The sequence below is a fragment of the Gymnoscopelus braueri genome (assembly GCF_963280865.1).
Source record: "Gymnoscopelus braueri genome assembly, chromosome: 2".
In the NCBI taxonomy this organism is placed as follows: Eukaryota; Metazoa; Chordata; class Actinopteri; order Myctophiformes; family Myctophidae; genus Gymnoscopelus; species Gymnoscopelus braueri.
Window position 1 is genome coordinate 56,940,145 of NC_137604.1, and position 16,723 is coordinate 56,956,867.

Sequence of the window (16,723 nt, forward strand, 5' to 3'; positions counted from 1 at the left end):
ACAATCACAACAACAAACAGCATCATTGGCCACAGTAGCTAGCAGCACAGTTGCTCGGCAGGTTACCGTGGCAATCTGTCCGGTGTAAACAAAGCAACGCGATGCATCGTGGGGGAGAGGGGGAGGAGGGGGGTTCAGCAGAAAACCAGTTTTAATTGTGTGCCTGCACTGTAGTCATAAAATTATGGAGATGCCGACTAGACTGTACTTTTTACTATGTAAATAGATCCAGCTGGCAGCAAACCGGTCTCAAGGCTGTACTCTCGCACGGTCGTCAAACATACATGCAGCCACAGGTGCAGTGTGCACCAGTGTTGATTTCGTCGGCTAAAACTATGGCGGAAAAAATATTTGTCGACTACCTTTATTCACTGACGAAAACTAAATAAAAACTAAGCTACGATGACTAAAGCTAATACTAAATATACTGACAATTTCGTCAACATAAAATAAAAAAAATACTAACATGTTGGGGAGGGAATAGTGGAGAAGAGATCCAGTAGAACTAGAATACTACTCATTTTAAGTTTGGTTGCGCTAGGGTGTAGCGCTCTGAAAATAGCAGATCTACAAGCTCACAACGCGTCACGCTGCGACGTGTTGTGAGCTTGTAGATCTGCTATTTTCAGCATGCAAACAAGTGTAAAATCAGCTATTACGATGCCATCAAGGCACCGCCAAAATAAATTTTAGTCGACTAAATCAACTGCAGATTCAGTCGACTAAAATCTTATGATATTTAGTCGACTAAAGCTAGACAAGAACTAAAACATTTCAGATGACTAAAATATGTCTAAAACTAAATGGAATTTTATTCAAAAGACTATGACTAAAACTAAATCAAAATTTGCTGTCAAAATGAACACTGATGTGCACACACACAAAGCATGTGACACAGACAGACAGAAAGATTGAGAAAGAGAGGGAACTTGGAGAGAACCCTGCCTCCCTGTCCCTGTCCAACAAACTGGCTGCATGTGGGCAGGTCGATACGGTCTATGTAGGAGCCAGTTATTTATATTTAATAATATTATGTATTTATTTATTGGCCTTGTATTGTAGTGTGTGTGTCTACTAATGGCTGTAGTGTGCTCACCCCCGCGCTGGTCTCTCAGCCTGATCTCCAGAGATCTCCGTAACATTGCACGGATCCAGTGCACTTCATTCCGTGGATAGTCGCCTAGAAACCCCGAAATTGCGTGCATATGTACGGCGAGTCCCACGGTGGGCGTAACCAGTCGCAAGCAGTCCCCACAACAAAATTTACGATTCTGTGCCTATCGGTACATAACTCAAACGGCGCTGAGTAGGCACAGGCGAACGTCACACCGTTCAGGACGGCAACTCGGTCGCCTTAGCTCCCTCGGTGGTCCTTCACGGGGTGACAGTTCGCCTGTGACTGCTCGCCTCCGTCATGGTTTAGTCACAATGGGGGAGATGCGAGGCGGCTATGCACGAATTTCGGGTTTTTCCGTGTCTATTCACGGAATTTCAAAAACTTCAAAAACGTTCAAAGAGAACGTTTCCTCTGGAGATCGGGTTGGGTCTCTTTATAAGAAAGGTCCGTCATGCTATGCCGTGACAGACAGAGAAGCACACAGTCTTTATTTAGACCTTGCTTCCGTGCGGGAGATTTATGTTGTCTTATTTTATTCTATTGCAAGTTTAGTTTTTCTTTTCATTTCTGCATCTCTGTAAAAGGAAGGAATAAATCAAGCTATAATTTGAAATCTAACCAAACCTGGAGTGGACTTTCTTTTCTATAATCTGCAACAAGCGTCTATTATTTCAGTCTGTCCAAGAGTGACTCACACAAGTGGAATATATAGTTTTTTAACAAAAGGATATGTGGGTCACTACAGTCTACAGTATGTCTCCTTTTCCCAAATGGAAATAGCGATCCTTATAAATACTTCACCTAAGTATATTAAGTCTTAGTGATCTCTTAGTGACTAAGAAATCCACTGGAAAAAAATATGTTTATACATACATAGAATACATTTTCAGCTGGTAGAACATATATACACATTGTTGTCTGTGTAATTGTGTTCCACTTGCTGTACCAATACATGATTGTACCAAATGCTATCCAGAGTTCCAGACTACAGATGTTTATTAAAAACAGCTCATGGCATCTTGTATCCCCCTGCTTTTTTTTTTTTTTTACAAAAATAACGAACAAAAATGTGAAACTCAAATATAATTGGAGTGCATGCTTCTTCATGTCTTTATGATGACTGGACCGCTACAGGGGCTGCACACGCTGTGACTAAAGTTACTTCAGCGCAAATAAATGTAACAGTAATGTAGTAATAATAATAATAACAAACAGCTTGGACTTCATTCTTGCCATTAAACATAGGAAAGTCAGGTAGAGTGAGACTAGTGGTTGGAGTTGTAATCGAGGAGACAAAGATTGAAGCTTCAAAGCTTTATCATGCTGCTGAGTGTCATATCACCCTGAAAAGGTTTCTATGGAAACCACGGCAGCCAAGAGTTCTGACCAGCGAGACACCAGTATTGATGTCTCCAGTTCATTTCATTTGATTAATTCAGTTTACTGTACACTTAGAGAGAGAATGAAGACAGAGAGAGACAGAGAGAGAGAGAGAGAGAGAGAGAGAGAGAGAGAGAGAGAGAGAGCTCCGAGCATCTGAACAATGGAAGCTTGTGTGGTTCTCAAATATTTCTAGAACAGGGCTCACAAGCGTAAACTAATTTTTTTTAACATTATTTAAACAACATTAAAATAGTAGTATTTTGCCAATTATTCTGGGGGCTCACTTGCAATATCCTCACAGCCTATCAGTGGGACCCGGCCCCACAGGTTTGAGAATCGGCTAGTATTTGAATTAATTAGTGAACCCTTTGTAAATTAAACTGATATCAGAGCGCTCTGCAATGTCTAAAAACCAGAGCGATCTGAAATGGGAGCATCAGCGTGGTGTTTCCAAAATGAAAGCCACGGTCAGAGACAGAGCTGGGGCCGATGGCAGTGACATGTGGGGTATCTATCTCTTCTTGTTTGTTGCATGAGAGATAGGAGAGAGAGGAGCGGAGGAAAAGGTTCCAGGAGTGGAGGATGGATGAGGAGCTTTAATACATTAAGACCGTGTGCTATGAGCTTGTAGATCTGCAATTGTTTTGATCTGCTATTTTTTTTTTTTAATCTTGGAAAATCAGTGCAAATCTTTGAATATATATATATATATATTTTAAAGCGAAAATGTTTCACTCCGATCTGTGCTTCTGGTGGGGGGGGGGGGTGTCTCCCTGAACAACATATTTTGAGATGGGGGTCCGTGGCCAAGTACACATTTTGGGGGTACTTGACATGTAAAAGTTGGAGCACCACTGATATAGTAACATACTGTTAGAATTTAGAAAGCATGTTTAGATATGTATTTGGCCGCAGACCCCCATCTCCAACTGTTTCGTTCCAGGGACCCCCAGAAGCAAAGATTTGAGTTACAAATGTTCGCTTTAAAAAATGCATATTGAAAGATTTGCACACATTTTCATGATTTTTCTAAAATAGTAGATCTACAAGCTCTTAGTTATGAGCTTGTAGATCTGCTATTTTTGAATAGCCAAAGATGTCTAAAATGGCAGAGATGCGTTCCCGGATTGAATGGGTTAATCTGCAGGTCTGTGACTTGCTTCCATTTTTCCTCCAACACATTAAAGGTATTCATCGTTAGCAGGAGAGACAGTGAGACTCTTGACAGGGCCAGACAAATGGAGGGCTGTGTGTGTGTGTGTGTGTGTGTGTGTGTGTGTGTGTGTGTGTGTGTGTGTGTGTGTGTGTGTGTGTGTGTGTGTGTGTGTGTGTGTGTGTGTGTGTGTGTGTGCGTCAGAGAGTGGGCTACTAATGACGGGCGGGTTTCTGGCTCTGTCTGTGTGCTAACCTCGCCATCACTCTGCAACGGGGTTAATGCTCCACACACACACACACACACACACACACACACACACACACACACACACACACACACACACACACACACACACACACACACACACACACACACACACACACACACACACACACACACACACACAGGCACACTTAGAGGTGAGTGATCGCTGTACCTTGAGGAACAACAGTATCAGTCTGCAGGCTCAAACACGAGCCAGTGTTGCATTGTGAATGACCTTATCCCCCCCTCCGCCCCCCCCCTTCCTCTGATCCATTCATTCATCACACAGACAGTGCCCCCCCTCCGGGGTCACAGAAGGAGCATGGAGGAGGAGACCAGGAGGAGGAAGAAGGAGGTGAAGAGGATGAGGGGGTGTTCCGTTCCTGATTAGGGTGGGCTATTTAAACCCAAGCCCCCAGAACCGAGAGGGAGCAGTGAAGCGCATTGGACATGGTGGCCGTTCATAGGTACTGCAGCTTATTACGGCTGGGGCCAGACACATGAACGAGCCAAAACGGTTTCAACCAATAGGCTCTATGCACAGCAGCCATATTGTGAAGACATTCACAGGTGTTACCAATGATACTAATGAAGGCTCTGTTCCATTTAGTGTAGCACAGTGGTTTTCAGATGTTTCAGTTTCCACGAGCCCCATAACTCTGAGAGTGTACAAATGGACCCTTACAGGTCCATTTGGTTCCATTTGTACACTCTCAGAGTTACACACTTGTAAGGGGCCAATTGGAAACCCCTTAAGGAACCATGAGGGTCCCTGGACCCACATTTTAGAACCACTTGGTGTAGCAGAGTGTTTCCAGTGAGCCAACATGCACAGTATCAGCACCCTGACTCTGTTTGACCAGAATGGAACAGAGCCTTCATTAGTATCATTGGTAACACCTGTGAATGTCTTCACAATATGGCTGCTGTGAATAGAGCCTATAGACCATATTCACACGGCGGCCATATTGGAATTTAACATTGAAAGTGCCGCCACCCGGGGTGGCTACTTTCATTGACTTCATAGAAACATGGCCGCCGTGTGAATATGGTCTATTGGCTCGACTCACAAGCTTGCGCACAGGGCAGCACACAGAGGTGGCGCAAAACGCCAGAGGCCCCGCCCCTCAGGCAGTCACATTTCCCAACCCAGAGGGTGGTGTGAAAAGGGAGTATTGCGCTGGGTGAGCAACTCCATACAAGTGGATGGGCGGGGATTTCCGGTGCTCTCCATATTATTTTTTATACTCTATGGTTAAATCTCCCTGCCTACCTGCTCATTCTTTGCTTCGCCTCCTCCTCACTGCAGTCGGCTGCTGCTTCCCTATGAAGTTATGCAATCCCACAGCATCCATCCACCTGTGGGCTCTGTCTCTATATATTCCCCTTTGGGGTCTTAATTTATTCCCTGTAATATGTATATTTGGCATATCACTTATTATACATTTAAATTATACATTTTTCATGCGTACACAGGGAATGAATAGAGACAGAGCCTTGACGCCAATAACTATGCTTCAGATGTCAATGCTTTATTGATGCTCAATAAAAAACATTTAATTCAATCCAAGAGTTGTCTGACTGAACTAAGTCTCTCTCTCTTCTCCTTCAGTAAGCAGCTGGTCTTTTGGTTCCTGGCTTTATTTTCATTCATACACGCTTTATTTTCATTCATTTTCAACACACACACACACACACACACACACACACACACACACACACACACACACACACACACACACACACACACACACACACACACACACACACACACACACACACACACACACACACATTCATATTGTAACATTTATCCACAATAATTGTTGTTTATTTAAATTGTGAACCAAAAAGTGAACCAAACTGAATGTTTAGCATTTTTAATTAACGATGTGTGTGTGTGTGTGTGTGTGTGTGTGTGTGTGTGTGTGTGTGTGTGGTGTGTGTGTGTGTGTGTGTGTGTGTGTGTGTGTGTGTGTGTGTGTGTGTGTGTGTGTGTGTGTGTGTGTGTGTGTGTGTGTGTGTGTGTGTGTTAAACTGCCCCGTTGTAACTACCATCGTCAATGTAGTAGGTGCAGTGTAGTAGGTGCAGTGTAGTAGGTGCATTTGCATTGCTGTGGACTATGTAGCTTGCATACAAGAAGGCATTTCTCACCGGTGGACTCTACCAACAGCCAACGCTACGTGACGACGGACCCTCCCGTGAACAGCTACCGGGAAGAGAGGCGGCAATAGACCCGGCGGCCTTCCCGCGGTGCGGTGGGTCCGTCCGCTGTCGGAATAGCAATGGGTGGACTTCCAGGCCCATGAGAACAACTACAGAGAGCGATTTAACACCAAGCAGCAGTGCAAGACTAAGAACTTTGTTTCCTCTGGTGATCCAGCCAAGGACATTATACCCACGGACTGTTTGTTGGAGGGTTTCGGCAACTTGGGATGCCCAAAGACGAGGCAGAAAGGCTGGCAAAGTATTGTGCTGTCTCTGCTGCCATATGTGGCGGAGCCGCCGCTACTTGGAGCGCTGAGTGACATGCGTGTTGTATCATGAGGACGTATCCATGAGTTTGTAGCCTCGATCTCCAGGCTTTTATTTTAGTTTTGCTAAAAAATAAGAGCCTGGACCAGCCTGTTGACGCAACTGGAATAGGAAGTGTTTCATTTCCCCAACCAACCAGAGTGCAGTGGGCGTCGCTCCAAATGTTGTGACGTCAGGGCTCTCAATGCTACACATCGGGGAGGAGGAGGGGCATGGGGCGGGGCGGGGCGGGGGCTGACGGACAGATCGGTGAACCAATGGGATCTCACAGAATTTTTCTCCGGAGATTTTGAACCCGCCCCTCTATGCCAGATATGAGACACGCTAGGGCAGCCTAATGAGTTTGTGAATGTAACCTTTACTGCGCCTAAAATATTTGTGTCCCTGTATGCTTTCCCTGTGTGTGGACATAAATAAATTGTTAAACTATGTGTGTGTGTGTGTGTGTGTGGGCTTGTGTGTGTGTGTGCTACCATCTCTGCATCTCTTCTGCTTTAAGAGAATTGAATTTCTACTGGGTCCTACACAATCCTCTCTCCTCTGCGTCCTCTACAATCTATGTGGTAATGTGCACTGTGTATTATTTTGTGTTGCGTGCATGTGTGCGTGAGTGTGTGCATGTGATTGTGTGTGCATGTGAGTGTGTGTGTGTGTGTGTGTGTGTGTGTGTGTGTGTGCACATGTAGGATTCCAATTTGCTGCTATGTCTGACGGCTGCTCTCTAATTCTCCCAGAAGGCCGAGCAGCGGGTAGAAGAGAATTACTACTGTTACACCCTCGCCAAGCTGATTACCTATCGACTGGCCTAAACACCTTGGTAACGCCACGCCACGCCACGCCACGCCACGCCACGCCGGCCGTGTGTGTGTGTGTGTGTGTGTGTGTGTGTGTGTGTGTGTGTGTGTGTGTGTGTGTGTGTGTGTGTGTGTGTGTGTGTGTGTGTGTGTGTGTGTGTGTGTGTGTGTGTGAGTGAAAGAGAGAGAGAGAGCGAGAGAGAAAAAGTGATTGAATCATCAGTGAGAATCTAATTCTCCTCTTCCCTCTCTTACTATCCCAATCTCTCTAACACCAACACATATACACATTTTAGCATGCGTGCGTGCGCACACACACACACACACACACACACACACACACACACACACACACACACACACACACACACACACACACACACACACACACACACACACACACACACACACACACACACACACACACACACACACACACACACACACACACACACACACACACACACACACCCGTCCAGACTTTAACAGGTAGTTTTAAAGGCAGTGATTGGTCAGGTCGAGCCCCTGGCGATCAATAGAGTGATGAGATGATGACATCACTCAGCAGGATGAACCCGGGGTCAAATCCTTATCTTTCCAATCAGCTGGCAGGCTGACTCTGATGACCTCATCACTAATGGCCAGGTAGAGAGGAGTATTAACTCTACATCTCAGTGAGAGAAACTAGATATGCCTGCACACTGTGTCTGCCAACACATACACACACACACACACACACACACACACACACACACACACACACACACACACACACACACACACACACACACACACACACACACATGTACGCACATGCACACGCACAAGCACACGCACCCAGTATGTTTTTTTTTAATTCGCAACCTGTCCTTCATACAGAGAAAGTCACTGACACAACACATGCCAACTCATTTTGTAACTAGAAAAAGTGCTCCTCGGAGCACAGGTCTCTGCCAGGTCAGGTAGGTTATTGTGTCCTCCTGGTGGCGCTATAATAGGCCAATGTGAAAAGGGTGCCATTTCTTCTTAGGCCTTTCACAGCAATCGGACACTGCATTCATGATTTGACACATTTTGTTCCAAAAACAATGTGTGCTAAATTAGACCTGCTGGTGGCGCTATAACAGGCTGGGTGGCATTTATTCCTGCCTAATGGGAATGTGCATGTGAAATTTCATGGAAATCACAAGCTGCGTTCATGATTTGAGGCAGTTCTAAATTGCAAACTTTGGAAGCCAACCTTAGCCAATGAGGAAGGAATCTGGAAAATCGGACAGATCTGGGTTGATCACATGACTATAGAGATACTGTGTACCGATTTGCATGACGTTTGGATAAAATCTGTAGGAGTAATATAAAAAAATGGGTTTTGCACATATCTGCCTCTTGGTGGCGCTATAACAGGCCCATGTGAAAATTTCGGCCTGGCGGAGACAATAATGTTAGGAATTACAAAACTGTGAATGTTTGCTATTACTTCCCTTTTTCCTATAAATAACTACAAAACTGGATGTTTAATAAGATCCCCCCCCCCCCCCCCCCCCCCACTTATGTTGTTTCCCTTTTAAACACAGTACAGTTGTCTCAGTGGGTTTCCCCTGTATAAATGAATAAAGGATAAACAGACAGGGATGAAATTAACATTAGATTAATCAACTTAATGCTAAGACAAAAATACATACAGATATATACAGTAGATTACGTTATGTTATGTTAATTTATTGTAATATATAGGGTGGCATTTCTTCCTCGGCCTAGTGGGAATGTGCGTGCAAAGTTTCACAGCAATCCCACGCTGCGTTCATGATTTGAGGCATTTTGTTCAAAACGAGCCACTTGTGCAAACTTTAGATGGCAATCTTATAGCCAGTCAGGATGGAATATGAAACATCGGACAGATCCTTCTTGATCACATGACTATAGAGATACTGTGTACCGATTTGCGTGATAGAATCTGTAGGAGTAATTTTTTCTTTTTGTGCAAAAATCTGCCTCCTGGTGGCGCTACGGACGGACGGACAGGGTGCAAAACATAGTCTCGGCAGACAATAACACTCCATTACCATACCATTTCCCTCAACTAACGTTAGTTCTGGACTGACAGAATGCTCACAGAGTGTATGTGTGTTAAATGATGGCTGAGATTGGTGACTTCAGCACCTTAACGATGTCACACTCAAAGTGATGTCAGAAATGTCTACAAACTTTTATATATAACTCCCAATCTAGTGAACGAACTTAACCCCAATCAAAGGAATATGATAAAACAGTGGGTGTGAAGAGGACAAAGAAAGAGAGAGAGAAAGCGACAGAGGGAGAGGGAGGAGTGCATTATGTTCACCAATGAATTAGCGGAGGGCAAAAGTCCCTCCATTTCCCTGATTGTGTTCGCCATTATGAAAGTACCCCTACACGCAAATACACAATTTACTGCAACATTAGCATTTAGCAGCAAATGGACTGATAAACTGAGTGAAAGAGCGGGCGAGAGAGAGAGAGAGAGAGAGAGAGAGAGCGAGCAAAAATGAGTCGGGGGAGGAGGTCACGCAAACAGGGCTCTCCAGCCTTCCATGTGGGTGTCTCCTCAATTTGTTGGACGGAAATGGGGAGAGATGAAAGGATAAAAGGATAAAAGGGAGAGAAAGAGAGAGTGAGAGAGAGAGAGAGAGAGATAGAGAGAGAGAGAGAGAGAGAGAGAGAGAGCAAGTGTAGTTGAGTGTAGGGCGAGGAACACTGGGTGCTTTTAAAAAGGTAGAAAAAAAACCACCTTTCATTCAGAAGTCGACGCCCAAACACACACACACACACACACACACACACACACACACACACACACACACACACACACACACACACACACACACACACACACACACACACACACACACACACACACACACACACACACACACACACACACACACACACACCCTTCCCCTCCCCCATGCGCACACACGCAGACGCACGCTGCCCCTCGGTTCAATCAAAGCCGCTGCCATTACAGTGGCAACACACAATGAATCATGGGATTGATGACGCGCCCTCGCAGAGCGGACAAGTACTTTCTACTGCCGGGCAGGATGAAGGGAACGAAGGGATGAATGGAGAGGAAGAGAGAGAGAGAGAGGATACAGTGGGGATGGGCAGGGGGGGTATAGGGAAGTAGAGGGTTAACTGGATGGGTGTGTAATCATTTATCAGCCTTTGACCTGTGTGACCTCCTAACAAGAATACAACTGCAGGATGCAGGAGTAACAACCATCACAACACTGTGTATAGTATTCGTGTGAGCGTGCGTGGGCGTGTGCGCACGTGCGTGTGTGAGTGTGTGTGTGTGTGTGTGTGAACAGAGAACGAGAGACAAAACAACCATCACAACTCAATGCATCGCTAAAGTGTGTGTGAGTGCATGTGTGTGCATGTGCGTGCGTGCGTGTGTGCATGCGTGTCTGTCTCTTGGCGCTATGTGCTCTTTCTGCAGTGAGAGAAATGAGAATTCAACACCGCACCATCGAATCCCTATATTCAGAACAATATCTACCTATTTCACAGCGTGGGGGCTTGTGTGTGGGCGTGCGCGTGGCGTGGCGTGCGATCACACACACACACACACACACACACACACACGCATAAAGTTAGGTATAGGGTGTTAAAATCTTTTTCCTTCAATCTCAAAGCAGCGCACTGCACCCTCTGAGGATTACACAGAAAGATGGAGGGTAAGACAGGCTGAGAGAGAGAGAGAGAGAGAGAGAGAGAGAGAGAGAGAGAGAGAGAGAGAGAGAGAGAGAGAGAGAGAGAGAATGAAGGATATGAAAGATGAGTAGGAGAGAAGACGATGGGAAAAGGAAGGAGAAATGAAGATACTGTACAGTACATACAGTACTGTACGAGAAAGAAGAGAAGGAGAAAGGGTGGGGGGAGCAGGGAGGAGGGAGATGAAGACAAATGCAGGACAAAGAAAGCCAGCAGGGTTTAGACCCACAAATGAAATCAAATGGTTCCACCACGTTTTTGTGCGTGCGTGCGTGCGTGCGTGCGTGCGTGCGTGCGTGCGTGCGTGCGTGCGTGCGTGCGTGCGTGCGTGCGTGACGTGAAAGTGTTAGAACCACCACACCGAGACACTGACTCTCCTGACTACCTCTATTCGTGTATGGGCACCTATCATGTAAATCAGTAATCAGTGGTTCTCAAACTTTTTCATGTCAAGGACCCCCAACTTGACACTTATTAGCCCGCGGACCCCCATTTAAAAAGATATGCCAGGGACCCCCATAGGAGAAGATTTTTACGGCTCTAGCAGTGATTCTCAACCATTTTAATTTCAAGGACATCCAGTTTTACATGCATTAGGCTACGGACCCCCATTTAATGGCATTCCTATCTCTGGGACCCCAATTTATATCGTAAAATCAATGTTAATTTAACTCTGAGAGCGTACAAATGGAACGCTCTCAGAGTTACAGACCCATATATAAGGGTCCATTACTCCATTTGGTTCCTAACTATCCATCATTTAGCTGGGGACCCCCTGGAACTCCCTCAAGGACCCCTGGGGGTCCCCAGGCCCCACTTTGAGAATAAAATGGTGTAAATGGTGTGTGTGTACCATGACCCACCTGGACCAGACCACAACGTTATATAACTTTGTGGTTCAAGGTGGTGGGCTGTGCTACTCACTATGCCCGACATGAGCCCTCATATTCGGTAGAGGGAGTGAGGTGAGTCGGGTGGTCTGAGGTGATGGTGGTTGGAAAGCTCCATGTGGTAAATGGCTGTCTCTTAGTCGGTTAGAAGTAGTACACTGGGCCCTTTGCGACCAGAACATGAAATCAATATATGGAATCGAAATAGCAAAGTTAAAGTTTCCCCGGTACAGCTGGGAATCAATCTCCCCCTCTCTCTCCCTGTCCTCTGTTGAAAACACTTCATAGAAAATGGCCCTGGAAGCAGGTACTGTTATAGTGAAGTCCCCAGATTCCCCCCTGTTGATGTGTGATCTGGACAGAGCATTACAAACATATTTGTATGCCCTGTCCAGACTGGTCGACGGGCACACTTCCATGAGTCCCAGGTCCCCTTTATATATACGCCTGATGGAGCCTTCCAAGAAGATTTTCCCCAGGGGAGAGGGGACAAGCCCCAGGCACTATTTTTGTCCATTAATTCGACTTGGAATGTGCCCAGGGCCCCATCATTGCACCGCTTCTACCGGAATTAGGGCACCCCCTGTTGGGCTCCCCACATGGGAGGTTTAGATCCACCAGAGAGGGACGCCAACTCTCTGCACTTCATGAAAGAGGAGTACAGTGGTGGAAAAAGTACTCAAATGTTTTACACTACACTGCGTCAATACTGCAATGTAGAAGTACTCTGTTACAAGTAAAAGTCTGGAATTCTAAATGTTCTTGAGTAAAAGTACAAAAGTATTGGTATCAAAATGTACTTAAAGTACCAAAAGTAAAAGTACAAAATGTTTGAAAATAGCAGATCTACAAGCTCGTGCGTCACGATGCAAGTTGTGAGCTTGTAGATCTGCTATTTTCAACTAGCTTAGGTATAAAATACTAATCGGATATACTCCAGTAAAGTAAAAGTACCTCAAAATTGTACTTAAGTACAGTACTTGAGTAAATGTACTCAGTTACTTTACACCACTGAGGAGTACAGTGGGGATACAGAGAGGCTGCTGGGTGGGGTGAGTGTGGTTGTGGGTGTGGAGGTCAGTGTGGGGCATGTTTCCTCCTAAACAGCTCTTACCTAAACACACAGTAGACACACATGGGCTTTTCAAGCTATTTACAAAGTACCTGTGAGACACATTTCTCCTTAGTGGATATGGATATATACCGTGCAGTAAAAACACACCTACACTCACTCAGTGAATCATGTTAGTACATTAAAGTAACATTCAGTCTATTCCTCTCTCATATAAACCTTTTAAAGAACTCCCACACACTCTCTCTTCTGCAAACACACACACACACACACACACACACACACACACACACACACACACACACACACACACACACACACACACACACACACACACACGCACACGCACACGCACACACACACACACGCACACACCTGATGAGCTCAACTTAATATGGCTTGTGCAAACACACACACACAAACACAAACACACACACACTCAAAATAAAGAATGTCGGAAGACTTCTTAGACCCTCAGTATAAAGGCTACAGACAGTGTCTGCTACACCCCCCCCCCCCCCCTCTCTCTCTCTCTCTCTCTCTCTCTCTCTCTCTCTCGCAAGGTCAGTGTTAATTAATGGCCTAACTCAACATGTGAACCATTCATCTTGCCGGTGATGCTGGTGAAGCTGTTTTCAGAAGTCCTCTCCCAGGACCTTGTGTTAGAGTGAATCCTCATCTGACCTGCCCTGCTGTCTGTGTGTCTTACATCATCTTAATGTCCTGCTGACCCGCGGTGCCTTTTCGACAATGTCGCCCGCTTCGACCTGGAAGCCACCGATTTCATTCATGGGTGATCACGTTAAAAACTCATTTAGGACTGTTTGCACTGCCGGTGATTCCAATTAGCCCGGCCCCACTGTAAGGATATACAGTGGCACACACACACACACACACACACACACACACACACACACACACACACACACACACACACACACACACACACACACACACACACACACACACACACACACACACACACACACACACACACACACACACACACACACACACACACACACACACACACACAGCGAGCCGGAGTGCTCAGTTACTAGTACCCCTGAAAGTGTACAAAATGGAACGGTAAGAGATTTCACGGTTAGGGATGGGACGACATGAATATTTCCTGTCGCGATAATCAAAATATGCTCAAAACTCTTAAAATGGCACTTTTGCTAACCACTTGAACCCCAGCATCCATAGTCTGGGGTGGAACATTTGTGCCAAAAATAGCAGATCTACAAGCTCACAACGTGTCGCACCGCTTGTTGTCCCATCCCTATGCACAGTGTAGGCTGAACAGAACAATTGGTAAAAACCGAAGCACCAGTGTACACCAAGTCAGTGTGTTGGGTTTCAGACGTTATTTTGAGGTTATGCATTACTGAAGTATAGGGACGGTGTTCAAAGTCTTTCTGATGTGTTCTGGGTACCTGATGTGGTCATTCGGTGCCATTTAGATGATTTCAACCATGATGTATACTGATATTTTGTGCACTGATATTGTTGTGAACTGCTAATTTGACTGTGACTGTGATATGGTGTAACACTGTAACTGATCAAGTAATTGTCAAGCAAGGACCCCCCCCCCCCTACACAGGTGGGGATGATTATGTGTATGCTTAAAAGAGGGGCCTACACCCCCATTATCACTTTTTAATCTGCTCCGAGAAGGCTGAGGCCGAAATGCATAAGCATTCTCAATAAATGAGGATTTTGTATCCGAGCCAGTCTTGCATCCTGTATTTTGGAGTGCTGCTTTTTCCACTTCGGTGGTATTTGATTTAAGGTGAGAGAAGACATCTTTGTAGATTTTTCCTAATGCCACAGAGACAGACATCCATTTGATCTCATTCTGTCCATACCCTGCATTATGCAACATCAGTGCGACTGAGTCACATCAAGTGGAACAGCCGTCTTAGACAGTAACTCCAACCACTTGGTACCGACGGAGACGCTAAGGGCCCCCCCCACCCCCACCACCCCACAGAGAGCAGTGCAGCGATTATACACAGACTATACAACAGCTACAAAGCTCTGCCTCTGACCGCATGACAGCACCAGCACACACACACACACACACACACACACACACACACACACACACACACACACACACACACACACACACACACACACACACACACACACACACACACACACACACACACACACACACACACACACACGCACACACACACACACATCCACAAAGTGTTTGCACTCAGCATAGTTTAGACTATACCCGAGTGGAGGAGGAATTCAACTCACCTGGGGGAGCGATACACGGCAGCACATCAAAGCATCCACAGCACAGGCAGTGAAGGACACAGAGTCAGAGAGAGAGAGAGAGAGAGAGAGAGAGAGAGAGAGAGAGAGAGAGAGAGAGAGAGAGAGAACAAGGGAATAGGGAGATGGAGGGATGGAGAAAAAACAAAAAAGGAGAGCATTATTGTGGTGATACATTCTCAACAGCGTTTCAGCAGCGTGGGCTTTCCTCTGCGTCTGAGAGACAGTGAAATGTCAACACAGTTTAGAATAAATGACACGAGAAACCGAAACGCAACCCGAGTGAACATACTGGAGGATTTGTGGGTAACAGCTTGGCGCAGTACATCAAAACAAGACCTGTGCCTGTGTGTGTGTGTGTGTGTGTGTGTGTGTGTGTGTGTGTGTGTGTGTGTGTGTGTGTGTGTGTGTGTGTGTGTGTGTGTGTGTGTGTGTATCTAAACTAATACAAGTGCAGTAAAGTGTGCTTTATGACTGAAACAAACTCCCAGGGTCTAAGTCATTGCTCAGTTACACTGGAGAGGAGAGGAGAGGAGAGGAGAGGAGAGGAGAGGAGAGGAGAGGAGAGGAGATCAATTTCCAGCTTTTACACTTATCAGAGCTGCCTACCATCCTCACTCTCTCTCTCGTGTGTGCATGTGTGTGCGTGTGCGTGCGTGTGTGTTTGTTTGTGTGCGTGTGTGTGCGTACGTGTGTGGCCAGCTGAGACAGCATCTGCTGGGCGTAAGAGCCAAGATCTGGCAACCCGCCAAAACATGCCTCACATACTAAGTCAGATGGAAAATAAAATACACGCACACATGCAAAACAGAACTCCAAATGAGCCGAGCGGGGAAGGCAAAGAAATGCAAATTCACACACAAAACACAATCCCATCATGCATGCGCCTGCATCAGTGTATTGTGAGCGCGCGCACACACACACACACACACACACACACACACACACACACACACACACACACACACACACACACACACACACACACACACACACACACACACACACACACACACACACACACACACACACACACACACACACACACACACACACACACACACACACACACACACCCTTAGGCAAATTGCTCCACCTCAACAAATGGGCACAAATAAAATTGGAATCAAAAACCCAGAGTGCACACACACACAACCACACAACCACACACACACACACACACACACACACACACACACACACACACAACATCCTGACCATTTCTAGGGAATTTTTAGGGCCATTTCTAGGGCTAGATTTGCAGTATCTCAATAACATGATCTTTGAGAGACTGGCCCTGCAGCACCTGAAGCCCCCCCTGCGTGACTCTGTGGACCCCCTGTAGTCGGTGTGGATGATGGCCTCATGTACACACACGCGCACACCCGCACACCCACACACACACACACACACACACACACACACACACACACACGGAGCACTAAACGCCTTTCTACTTC

The 16,723-nt window shown here is 45.9% G+C and overlaps 1 protein-coding gene across 1 annotated transcript in view; it reads right to left on the bottom strand.

The window, feature by feature from the left end:
* The window catches only part of sdk1b (sidekick cell adhesion molecule 1b), a 399,597-nt gene that overhangs the window by 283,253 nt on the left and 99,621 nt on the right, over positions 1–16,723 (bottom strand).